We start from the raw sequence: 13,765 nt of genomic DNA, 5'->3' as shown, positions 1-13,765 counted from the left end.
GTACATAGCCACAGGCAGCCAATACAGACTGCTAATGGTTTCCTTAGTTTATTCTCTTCAGGTGAATTCACACTCTGCCTAGGTGTCCCTGCTAGGGAAACTGCAGGCAGCCTGCAGGGTCAGCTTGAAAGAGCTGCCACATGAGCTGTAACTAGCAAAGCTGAAGAGGTTGGGTTGCCTGAGTTCCTGGGAGACCACATCTTGCCACAGTATGCACCAGATGCCAGAAATGGGGACCTAGGATTTAACATTTGCCATGATGCATTTCAGTATTCTTTGGTCTGATTGCTCCTTACTATTTTCCTATTCTGCCCTCTTTGAAGGAGAATGTTTACCCTGCACCACTGTATTTTAGAAGTATGTAACCTTTTTCTATTTTTATTTTTATTAAGGACTCAAGGTTTGAGTTTGCCTTGAGACTCTTGAGGACTTTGGAGCAATGCTAGAATGGTTAAAATTTGGGGGACTCTTGGAGATGGACTGAATGCATTTTGCATAATGAGATGGACAAAAGCCCTTGGGGGCCATGTGTGGAATACTATGATTTAGATCTTATATGTCCCCAAATGCCCATGTGTTAAAGCTGAGAGTCCAGGTTGGCAATATTAGGAGGTGGTGGAAACTTTAAGAGGTGAGGATAAATGGGGATTTTAGGTCACTGGGGGCAATATTTCAAATGTGTCAAAGCTGGTATTTTAACCCTCTCTCTTTCCAGCCACCATGAAGTCAGCAGCTTATTCTACCATGTCTCCAACTTAATGTTCTGCCTCACCACAGACCAAAAGTAAAGGGACTTTGTGAACATGGAAAGAAATTTATGAAATCATGAGCCAAAATTAATCTTTACTGTTTTTAAGTTGATTATCTGTATTTTATTACAGCAATGGAAAGCTAATACAATCTATAAATTATCAAAGAAAATGTTCTCACATATGTGATGCTAAAACTCACATTGGAGTAAAATCTCTTAATAATCATTCACAAAACTGGAATGTTTAAATAACTAATATTCTTTTAGCATCCATTCAACATAAAGATACACAGATAATCTGGGAAAAAAATCAGAATTTCTTCAAAGAAAAAAATCTCCAAAGCATTTAGAAAAATGGGAGAGAAAAGCATTTAAGTCAACTGGAAAAATTTAACAGAAGTTAACCATAAAGGTATAAAAGCTTGTGATTTCACACTTTATCAGAGCTCTCAGTTGCTGATAGTATTTTCAAAACAAACATGATACATACACATATGTGTATGTGTATAAGTACACATACATATATGTAAATGTGAGTATATATGTGTATGTATGTTTGTGTGTGTTTTGTTTTTGCAGCACTGGAGATTGAACCCAGGGCCATGCAGGTGCTCACTGAGTGTTCTGTCACTAAGCTACATCCCAAGCACAAATAATTTTTTTCTTTTTATGATGCTACAGACTATACTCAGGGCTCTGAACATAAAAGGCATATGCTCTACCACTGAACTACATCCCTGATCCATATGAACATTTTTAAAGACTATACTAATAAAAATTATTTCAGAAAGTGTTGCTTCTACTTGAAAATGTCTTCTGTTTTCTTACTTTTGACTAAAGAAAACTAATTTTGGTGGGCTCTCTGGCTTGCACAGAGGAAATATCTTTACCTCACAGAATGTTAAGAGACAACATTTAGGCTCCAGTTATTATATTCTTGTAATTACTGACATAATCTACTTAAGACTAAGTAAAAAGGAAAAGTCTGTTAACCATAATGATCAGGTGAAGCTTCACCAGTTCTAAATCTGTCACAATCTACCATTTTATCTCTTGTAAAAGGTAGGAACATTTCAACTGCAAGTTTGACAAGGTAGATTCTTTTCTTCCACATAAAAATAAAATTTATCATCTATAAGTCCTCAGTAACCCTCAACTTTATATTTTAAGCAAACTTAAATTAAAATAAAGTTACTTCTTATTTTGTTTACCTATTTATTCATTCAAATGTTTCTAAGCATATAGTCACTTTCAAGCCATAAGAAAGCTAAAAAAATGAGATAAAGTTCCCACCTTCACTGAGGTGAGAATCTAGTATGGTTTAAAGAAACACGAAATATTTTTAATTGATAAATATTTACTGACCATGTATGTGTAAAATACTGCTAAAAGGGGAAATATGAAAATGTCTAGACAAGACATGGGACCTTCCATGAAAATCTGTATAAGAAAGAAAACAAAACAACACATGATTTAGACAGTGGAACCAAAGGAAGGATGGAATGAGCATAATGTAGAAATTCTAAACATTAAGCTGGTGGGTCTCCTTTATTCACCCATCCTAAGGTATTTATGTAGTACCCACTGTATACGAAACCTTGTACTGAGGAACAGTTATACAATATTCCAAGACTCCAAGCTGGATATATTTTTGGGAGGAAATTAAAAAAATAGGATACACAGCATGGCCTGGCTGTAGAAGCAGGGTATGTAAAAGGGGCTAAAGTAGTTTTTGGAATATTTAACTTTGGTATCTTTGGTGTTAACTTGAAGAAATATTTTTCTCTTTCTTTTTTACACTGAGACCCAGGAACTCCTTCATCAGATTCACTGCTGGTACTCATTTAAACATATTTGTAAGCCCTCTTTTAAGACCATCTGAGTCAGAAGAGGGGTGGGATCAAGAAACTGATTTATTAACAACTACAGAGATCACTGAATTATTATGTGAAATTACTTAATAAGTACACTACATATTTATCCTCCCCAAAGTCAAAGAAGTTTAAAAGACAAATAAAACCACCACTATAAAGATGTTTTTAAAGGTATTTTATATAACAAGTAGAGCCTCAAAATCATTTACCAGATAAGCTAGGGTAATATAATATGACAAGATTTTTATTCTCCATAATGAAAATGCTACATTGTGTAAATTCGTTTGCAATAAAGATACAGTGAACATAAGGGAAAGTAAAATATGACCCTAAATCATCATTAGTTATTTTAGTCTGACTTGTCAACTTATCACTTTGCAAATTATTTTCTTCTGTAGCCAAGAGAAATATTAGTTACAACTTAAAGTAGCCATTTCTTTTTATTAAAGAATCCATCATGTCTTGTCCATTAAAGTAACCTATTTTTCTTTTTAAGATTTTTCTGTCTAGAGGCTTCAATAGAAGTCATTACAAGGTTTTGGGTCTTTATAAACATACTTGATTTTATGGTTTGTTAATTTGGTTAATTAATTTAAACAGACTCATGAAAACTATTCTGTTAGTTTTTGCAAAGCATGGGTTTTTAAAAACTAAAGTATAAAGAACTGCATTTGAAATGAAATTTGGATATTAAAAAAACTATGACATTACCTTTAGGTAAAATTTCATATGTAACATTAAATCAAATGTAATTCAATATGAAAATCTGAAAATTTTGAAGAAGCAGAACATGGAATTCTGTGGTAATGAGAGAGAAAACTCCCTTCAAACTGAACATTTGGTACTTTCTAGACAATGTGGCTTTGCATCTGGAATACAATTCTTTGTTGTTCTTTTTTGTTGCTTAAAAACACTTAGCCACAATGCCAGATAATGCATAGTGAAGCCTCGCCTCATTAGTATATGGGAGTAAAGAACATAATGCTCAGTGTTATCCTTTAGGGATGAAGCATTGCCCAAAAGCTCATGTAAATGCAAGAAAGTTCAGAGGTGAAACAGATTATGAGAGGTGTATCTATCAGTTCATTAATCTACTGATATGGATTAACTGAATGACAAGTTTAATCAGGTAGAGTATGGCTAAAAGAGAGAGGTCACTGGGAAGGTACCTTTTGGGTTTCTTCCCTGGTGAGTAGGGCTCGCTCTCTTTTTCCAGGTTGCCATATCCTGTGAACCATGATGTTGTATCTCAATGTACGCCTAAAGTTATGGAGTTAGCAGACTATGAATTGAACCTTTGAACTCATAAGCCAAAATAAAATTTCCTCCTCTAAATTGTTCTTATCGGGTCTTTTGGTCACAGTGAAGCAAAGCTGACTAAAACATCTGGTTACCCTAAAACTGAATTAATTAGATTTAACTAAGGAAACTACAAAATGGTTTACATTTCTGTGTGTACAATCCACAAAGACTTGCCTTCACAATTTTAACTGCTGGGTTATAATACCCCGGGATCTTATTCCATTCAAGTTTCATAGAGTACACATCTCCCAACCTGCAAAACTTCCTGTTGACACTCAAAAAGAAAGGTTGCCACTGAGGGGTAGTTAACTTGTAGCAACATGTCCTTTTACCAAAGACTTTTAATCTGCACAATCAGGATATAGTTTATAGAGAGCAGGTTTCCTTGAGTGTATATACTCTTTGAAAGTGGGAAAAGAACCCAGAAAACTCCTCTTAAATGACTTTATTCAAAAACAATATATTTATCCCAAGAACAATCAGTCAAAAATTTGGGTCTACCTTTGGGAAAGAGAAACAGAAAATGGGAGGAGTCTCAAACTTTACAAATTATGGCAGGATAAAAGCTAATGAAATTGAAGGCAACTTAAGGAAATACATGTTTTTGTGGTTCCTTATTGATCCATTATTTTTGTTATTTGAATAATTTTATTGAACATAAGAAAAGAACAAAGGCAGGACATATATACCATCAAATTACAATTCAGCATAATCCAAAGAAAGCTTCCTGATGGAAGTTTTGACTAATTCAATAAATGTTCTAAGGTATGTGTCTATGATTAGTTTAAAAAAAAAAGCTAACCAGAATTTTAGAGATTTATACTTCTAGGAAGAAAAGCAAGGGAAATGTTCTCCAAAGTATTTCATAGAATATCATGAAATGCAAAAGTCATCTATAGTTGAAGGTGTTGAGAGCCTCTGTGGGCTGTGTGTGGACTGTGTTGCACATTATGCCTAGTGAACAGGATGATTACACATATCGGTATCCAAAATATAAAACTGTGTCTGGGAACTCACAGTGGACATTTCCTCTGGTTGACTGCCCAGAGACATCGTGAATTTCTATTCAGCTCTGCATGTCCCACACAGCACGGGAGTAGGGTGACCTGCTGTAGTAACACAGCCCCTCTGAAATGAGTATGATCTGACAAGATGCCAATCAACCTGCTGTTTGCAAGAGGTCAGAAAGCAAGACTCCACCCTTGAAACCTTATCTCTGCCTTTGATGTACACCTTTAAATAAACCATGGAAGCCATTTTCTTTGTCTAGCTGCAGCTCCTCTATGGACTGAACCTATCAGGACTCAATCTTTAAAACTATCCTTCTGACTCTATCTTGTTCTTCGTTAATTATTCAAGACTTCAGTTTCTCAGGAGGCTTATCCCTCTGAGCAGGCAAGAATTCCCTGGTAAGGTGCTGGAAACCCCACAATAGAAGAGACCTGTGCCAACTGCCACTACCTCTGTTTCAAGCCCAAGGTCTACACTACTTACAAAGTGATGACAGTGTACCATCAAGTGAAAGTATACATTTTCCTGCATTTCTCTACATTCTCTTCCATTTCCTACAATCTAACAAAGTTAGAATACTGAAAAAGAGATGAAAAAAACAATGATCTGTTATTGGTTTTTAAATGGATTAGCAGAAACTTACAGTCAAAATGGGGGCTAGAAAACTGTTTTTTTTTTTAAGGGGAAAGAATATGCTAATACCGTACCTGTGATTCAGTATAAAACTTAAAAGCTTTAAGCTTTCTTTACACACAGTTAAAAAAAGAAAACCTTTCCCCGCACAAAATGGCAAAATAGAGGAGGTTGTTTTCCTGGCTACTCCCTAGCATGAAATCAAGAAATCAGATAGGCAACTTTCCAGCAAGGCGGGGAGAGGGGAGGGGGGGGACTTTACAGGGAGTTAATACTGGACATTCAAAGCAGATCAGAGACTCAGGAAGTTGGATATAAGAAAATAAGGAGGAAATCCCCAGCAACACTGCTAATGCCTCCACAATAGTCCTCCTGTAAGCAAAGTGGAGGGATAAGGAATCCACATTCTCAGGAGGCCTGTGGCACATTTGGGTATGCAGAGATCAGAGATCAAAGACAATGCCATGCTGTATACTACCGTTGTGTAGGACAGGAAGCATGAATGTATTGGCTGTCCACAGACAGAGAAAGGAGCCATTTTTGTAGCTGCACCATGGGCCCATGGGCGGAGGGGAGCAGCTGTGGGGACTGACTTCTGGCAACTTTAAGCTGGGTTCAAAGTACAGGCTTGGAGAAACCTTATCACACGACATAGAAGGTGCTTAAATAACTAGAAGGTCAGAGGCAAAAAGGGGTTTTCTGGGAGAGTACAGGTCATTGAAACACCACTGACAACCCCAGACCCAACCCCCTCCAGTCCTGCCTTTGCAGGACCAGCTGGGAGGGACAAGCTCAGCCTGGTGGGGGAAAGAGTGATTTGACTTTGGAGCCTGTATCCCAGTTTGTAGGTGACAAAAGGGATAAATGATTTGTTCCTCCCTGCAAAAGTGGAACCCAGGGTTTCCCAGCATGTACAGGCAATTGCGGGGTCCTGGAGGAGAGCTGATTTAAAATCTTCAGACTCAGTGAAGAACACAGAGACTACCCAGGCCTGAATCCCACCTCTAGGCGCTGTGCCTACAAGATCTCCTCTCACTCCAGCAACTCCACCGCGAGGGAGGAGCAGACATCACACACCACCCCATGCCACCTAACACTGCTGAGAAGGGAAGCCAGGAAATTCTTAACTCCAACTGAAACAATTCTTTATATTTCCATTGAGAACCTTTTGTTTCTTCTTCTCCATTTCTCTGATTAACGGTGAATGAATGACTAATGGACACTTATACTTATTTGTCTCTTTTTACTTCTATAATTTTTGGAAGGCAGTTTTCATCAATGGCTCAGTCTTTTATGGGCTACGATATTTGATTACTATATTTCAGTTTTGTTTTATATTCTATTACTTATTATTTATTTTATTTTTTTCTTTTATATACCAGAATTGAACTAAGGGGGCACTTAACACGGAGTCACATCCCCAATCCTTTATTGTATTTTATTTAGAAACAGGGATTCATTGAGTTGCTTAGCACCTGACTAAATTGCTGAGGCTGACTTTGAACTCACGATCCTTCTGCCACAGCCTCCCAAACCACTAGGATTACAGGCGTACACCACTATACCTGGCTTAATTTTTTATGTATATTTTCTCTGTTGCTCCCTCATAATCTTCACATCCTATATCTCTTCTGTTCTCTCAGTTTTTTAAATTCTCCCCATTTTTGAAATCATGAAACCTTTTACAAACATACTTTTTTATGGGCAATAACTGAAAACATCATTTCTGTTCATTGGGCCAATGAACACAGAAGAAGATGTAGCAGGAACTATTTGGTTTAAAGCTGTATATTGTTTGAATGGGTTGTTGTTATTATCTGTCTCCCCCAAAACTATGAAATACTGGAAAGCTTCAGGGAAAGTATGAGTCCACAGGGTAGAAACTCTACAGCCTCAGATTCCTATCGTTAAGTAGGTAGGCACACAAACAACATGAAAAACCAAGGGAACAAACTGCACTAACCAACTAACATGATTCAATAACAGGACCCACATACAACACAGTTGAAGAAATGCTCACAGTTAAACTGATCTGTGTGTACAGAAAGACAAAAGAAGAGATGTCAGAGAGAAAATATAGGAAGTGAGAGATCACTTCAATAAAGTGATAGAGGAGATTCTGAAAAAGGAAATCAAGCAGTCAAGCAGAAATTCTAGAAGTAAAATAATCAATAAAACAAATTATAAATTCAATGGAAAGTATCACCAGCAGACTAGAACACTTGGAAAATAGAGTTTTAGACAATGAAGAGAAATATATATAACCTTGAAAATACAGCTGAATACAGACAAAAGATGTTAAAAGACCATGAACAGAAATTCTAAAAAACATGGGATAACACAAAAAGACCAAATTTAAGATATATGAGGATAGATGAAGGCTCAGAGATAAAACCAAAGGAATGCACAATATTTTCAATGAAAGAAAATCAGAATATTTTCCAAACCTCAGGAAACAAATGGAAAATAAAATATAGGAGGCTGACAGGATCCCGAATATACAAAATTAAGACAGACTCACAACAAAGCATATTATCATGAAAATGCCTATTATTACTGTGTGTATATAGTGAATGCATGACCAATGTGATTCTGCAACCTGTATACTCAGAAAAATGAGACATTATATGCCATCTGATTCAAATGTATGATATGTCAAGTTCATTGTACTGTCATGTGTGACTAATTAAAACAAATAAAAATAAATAAAATTTTTTAAAAATTATAGATTTTTATTGGTGCAATAACACATTAGAATAGAACTTCCTCTAACCTTATAAAATAGTCATTTTTAATCAGCAAGAAATATTAAAGAATACAATTAAAACATCAAAAAAAAAAAAAAGAAAATGCCTAACATAATTAGGATAAACCTTTAAAGGCTATCTGAGAAAAATAACAGGTAAAATTTAAGGAAGAATCATTCTGGATCACAATGCAGGCTCTCAAAGATAGAAAGTTTTGTAATAATAAAGGCCAAACTCTGAAAGAAAATGGATGCCACCAAAAACACAATACCCAGCAAAATTAAGCTTCAGAATTGACAATGAAATAAAAACATTTCATGATAAACCCAAGTTAAAAGAATTCACAACTAGAAGTTATGCTCTACAAAACATACTAAATAAAATATTTCATCAAGGAGAAATAAAAGATAAAAGTGAAAACCAGTAAATGAAGGGACTACACTAGAAGAATAGTCATAGGAGAAACAAATTCAAATTATAAACCAGAAATAAATCAAAATGACAGGAAATAACAATCATTTCTCAATAATAAAACTGAATGTAAATGGCCTAAACTCATCAATTAAAAGACACAGTGTTGGTCTGGGGTGGTGGCTCAGTGTGAAGAGTGCTTGCCTGGCATGTGTGAGGCTACCAACCAGAATATTTCACTGTAACAGTGGGAAATTTTAAGCACTACTTCATTCTCAGTACCACATATAAATAAATAATAAAGTTCCATCAACAGCTAAAAAATAAGGTACAGACTGACAGATTGGATTATCAAACAAGATCCAAAAATATGCTGTCTTAAAGAGACCTCATAAGCAGGACATCCACAGATTTAAGGTAAAAGGATGAGAAAAAAAACTTACCAATCACTGGATAAAGCAACTGTGGTACATATACACAATGGAATATTACTCAGCATTAAAATAGAATAAAATCATGGCATTTGCAAGTAAGTGGATGAGTTGAAGAAGATCATGCTAAATGAAGTAAGTCAATCCCCCAAAAAACAAAGGTTGAATTTGTCTCTGATAAGTGGATATTGTTCCATAATGGGGGTAGGGGAGGGAGCATGCAAGTAACAGAGGAACTAGAAATAAGGGTGGGAGGAGAAGGAATGAGGCCTAGGTATATGTGTGAAGACACAAATGGGGTGACTCTACTTAGTGTACAACCAGAGAAATGAAAAATGGTGCTCCATATGTGTACTATGAAATGAATTCTGTTGTCATGTAGAACAAATTAGAACAAATTAATTTATTAATTAATTAAAAACTTAGCACTCACATGGATCTTGTAAATAAGCAGGGGTTTCTATCCTCATATCAGATAAAGTGGATTTCAAGCCCACGTTAATCAGAAAGACAAAATAGTACACGTCAGACCGCTTAAGGGAATTATACATCTACAAGACATAACAATCATAAATATTTATGCTCCAAACTATGGATCACTTAAATACATCAAAAAACCCTTCTCAATTTCAGGAATCAAATAGACAACAAAATAATACTGGGTGATTTTAACACAACTCTCTCATCACTAGATATGTCTACCATACAGAAACAAAACAAAGAAGCTACAGAACTGAAAAACACAATTAATAATTTAAACTTATGAAACATATATAGAATATTTCATCCATCAATGACTTACTATACTTTCTTCTCAGCAGCACATGAATCATTTTCTAAACAGAGCATATCTTAGGCCACAAAGCAAGTCTTAGCAAATAAAAAGCAGACGTAATAACTTATATTTTATCAGATCATAATGTAATAAAATTAGAAATGAATGATAAAATAAAAAATAGAAGCTGCACTAACACCTGGAGACGAAATAACATGTTAATGAATGACCAATGTATAGCATAAAAATTCAAGGTTGAAAGTTAAAAAATGCTCAGAGGTAAATGAGAATAGGAATACAACATATTATACTCTCTGACAAGTTGGTTCTTTAAAAAAATAAATTTCATAAAACCTTAGCAAAGCCAACTATGAGAAAGAGGTAAAAAACATAAATACTAAAATCCATGATGAAAAAGAAAATATTATCATGAAAAATACTTATGTATTTTATCATAGAGGATGATCAGAAATTATTTTGAAATTTATGCTCAAATAAAATAGAAAATCTTAAAGACATAACCAAATTTCTAGAGACATATGACCTATCCAAATTGATTCAGAATGACACAGAAAATTTAAACAGCTCAATATCAAGCAATGAAGCAATGAAGCCTCCCAACAAAGGAAAGTCCAGAAAGAAATGGGTCCTTACCCAATTTGTACCAGACCCACAAAGAACAACTCACACCAAAACTCCTCAAATATTCCATGAAGCAGAAAACCCTTTCAAACTCATTCTATGAAACTAGTATCATCCTGATACCAAAACCAGACAAGGACACATCAAGAAAACAAAAGTTCAGACAAATATCCCTGATTAATATAGATGTAAAAATTTCAATAAAATAATAGCAAACCATATACAAAAATATACTTAAAAGATATTGCACCAAGACTAAGTGGGGTTAATCCCATGGAAGCAAGGTTGTTTCAACATATGAAAATCAATAAATGTAATTCACCATATCAATAGACTTAAAAGAAGAGAATCACATGATTATCTCAATAGATGCAGAAAAAGCTTTTGACAAAATAAAGCATCTATTCATGTTCAAAACACAAGAAGAATTAGGCATAGAAGGAACATACTTAAACACTGTAAAAGCTATATACATTAAACTCGTAGCCAACATCATCCTAAATGGTGAAAAATTGAAAACATTCCTTCTAAAAACTGAAATAAGACAGGCTGCCCTCTTTTATCATGTCTATTCAACATAGTGCTGAAAACTATAGCCAGAGGTATTATGGAAAAGAAAGAAATTCAATAGATATGAATAGGAAAAGAAGAGTTCAAACTATCTCTATTTGCAAAAAGAATAATCCTATATTTAGAACACCCAAAAATTGCACCAGAAAACATTTAGAACTCATAAACAAGTCCAGTGAAGTTGTAAGATATAAAATTAACATGCATAAATTAACTGCATTTCTATAAACCAATGATGAATCAGCTGAAAGAGAAATTACAAAAACTGTCCTAATTCACAACAGGTTAATAAAAAAAAAAAGAAACGCTTTGGGAATCAATCTATCAAAACAGGTGAAAGACCTCTATAATAAAAACTACAGGGCTGGGGATGTGGCTCAAGCGGTAGTGTGCTCACCTGGCATGTGTGCGGCTTGGGTTCGATCCTCAGCACCACAAACAAACAAAGATGTTGTGTCCACCAAAAACTAAAAAATAAATATTAAAATTCTCTCTCTCTCTCAAAAATAAAATAAAGTAAAATAAAAACCTCAGAACACTAAAGAAAGAAATTAAAGAAAATGTTAGAAGATGTAAAAATCTCCCATGATCTTGTACAGGCAGAATTAATATTGTCAAAACAGCCATACTACCAAAAGTACTATACAGATTTAATACAATTCCTATTAAATTCCCAATGACATTCTTCATAGAAACAGAAAAAGCAATCATGAAATTCACCTGGTAAAATAAGAGACCCAGAATAGCCAAAGCAATCCTTAGCAAGAAGAGTGAAGCAGGAGGCATCACAAAACCAGACCTTCCACTACTTTACAGAGCCAAAGTAACAAAAATGGCGTGGCATTGGCACACGACCAGAGACCCTGTGCCTACTACAAGAAACTGTAAGCCCAAATCTCCATGGTGTTGGCTAAGGAAGCAAATTCCTCAACAAGATTCCAGAAGCATAATAAGCAAAATCGAGAATCAATAAATAGGAAAATATCAAACTAAAAAGTTTTTTAGCAAAAGAGGCAATAAAAAAAAACCTGAAGAGGGAGCCTACAGAATGGGAGAAACTCTCAAAGACACCTGTACTTCTGCTATAGCATTAATCTCCAGTATATATAAAAAACTCAAAAACTTAATAGCAAAAAAAACCCAAATAACCCAATCAGTAAATGGTCAAAAGAATTGAACAGGCACATCACAGAAGAAAAAAAAATAAATGGCCAACCAATATGTGAAAAAAATTTCAACATCTCTACTAATTACAGAAATACAAATTAAAACTACATTGAGATTGCATCTCACTCCAGTCAGAATGGCAATTATCAAGAATATAACTAACAATAAATATTGGTGAGCATGTGGGAAAAAAGGCACATTCATACATTTCTGGTGGGAATGCAAATTGGTGCACCTATTCTGAAAAGCAGTATGAAGATTCCTCAGAAAACTTGGAATGGAACCATCCTATCACCTACTTATTCCACTGTCAGTATATACTCAAAGGACTTAAAATCAGCATACTATATTGATACAGTTACATCAATGTTTATAGCATCTCAATTAACAATAGCTCAGTTACAGAACCAACCTATGTGCTCTACAACCAATAAATGGATAAATAAAATGTGGTATAAATACACAATGGAATATCATTCAGTGATAAAAAGAATGGAATTATGGCATTTGCTGTTAAATGGATGGATATGAAGATATCATTGTAAGTGAAATAAGCCAATCCCCAAAAAATAAAGGCTGAAGGTTCTCTCTAATATGTGGATGCTAACACAAAATAAGGTGGTGTTGGGCGGGGGAGAAGTTCACTGGATTACATAAAAGGGAATGAAGAAAAGGATTGGGGTAAAAGAAAAACAAAAAGGACTACTGAGTTAAACAATGCCCTACAAGTAGCCCTTCAGGTAATGCACCCAGTAGACTGGTTCTATAAGGCTGTTTTTGTAGCATCTATAGAAGAAATAGAAGGCATAATCTTACAATGTAACTTGAGAAGAGCAATTCTCCAAAGTTCTGAACAATATCTTCCTTCCACACTATTTTCTGAAAGTCCTCCTTGATATAGGGTTAAAGCTCAAGAGAAACTGTGCTACAACCTGCCCTTAGCCTAACTGTGAAAAATTCCAATGGTATGCTATCATTAGGGCCCATGCTTCCAGCAGCCACTGGGGTTATGAAATAGGCTCAAACCATCTGAGAAATTATCCATTCTCTCAACATAGCTAAAACATAGGACGTTATTTTTAATAAAAAAAAATGATAAGTATTTGAAGTGAGAGATATGCTAATTAGCCTGATTTAATCATTCCACAACATATACCTATATCAAAACACCACATTATATTAGTATGTTAATAAACAATCTAATTTAAAAAAAGGAATGTCTTTCCTAGGGCTACTCAAGTGGGAAAATAGCAGTTCGATCCCTTCCTCACTCTTCATACTAAAATAAATCCCCAAAACCTTTCTTATCCTGAAAGGTGGCAGACATTTTCCTTATCTTTACTAACCTCCCTCTTCAGAATGATACATCACAAAAGAAGCATTAAGAAATACGCGTTACAAATTACCCTTGGACCAGTTTTCTAACTAGACTTGCTAATGGAACTAGAGAA

The sequence above is a fragment of the Ictidomys tridecemlineatus genome, unplaced genomic scaffold (genome assembly GCF_052094955.1).
Source record: "Ictidomys tridecemlineatus isolate mIctTri1 unplaced genomic scaffold, mIctTri1.hap1 Scaffold_73, whole genome shotgun sequence".
In the NCBI taxonomy this organism is placed as follows: Eukaryota; Metazoa; Chordata; class Mammalia; order Rodentia; family Sciuridae; genus Ictidomys; species Ictidomys tridecemlineatus.
Note: the sequence above shows the minus strand (reverse complement) of the source record.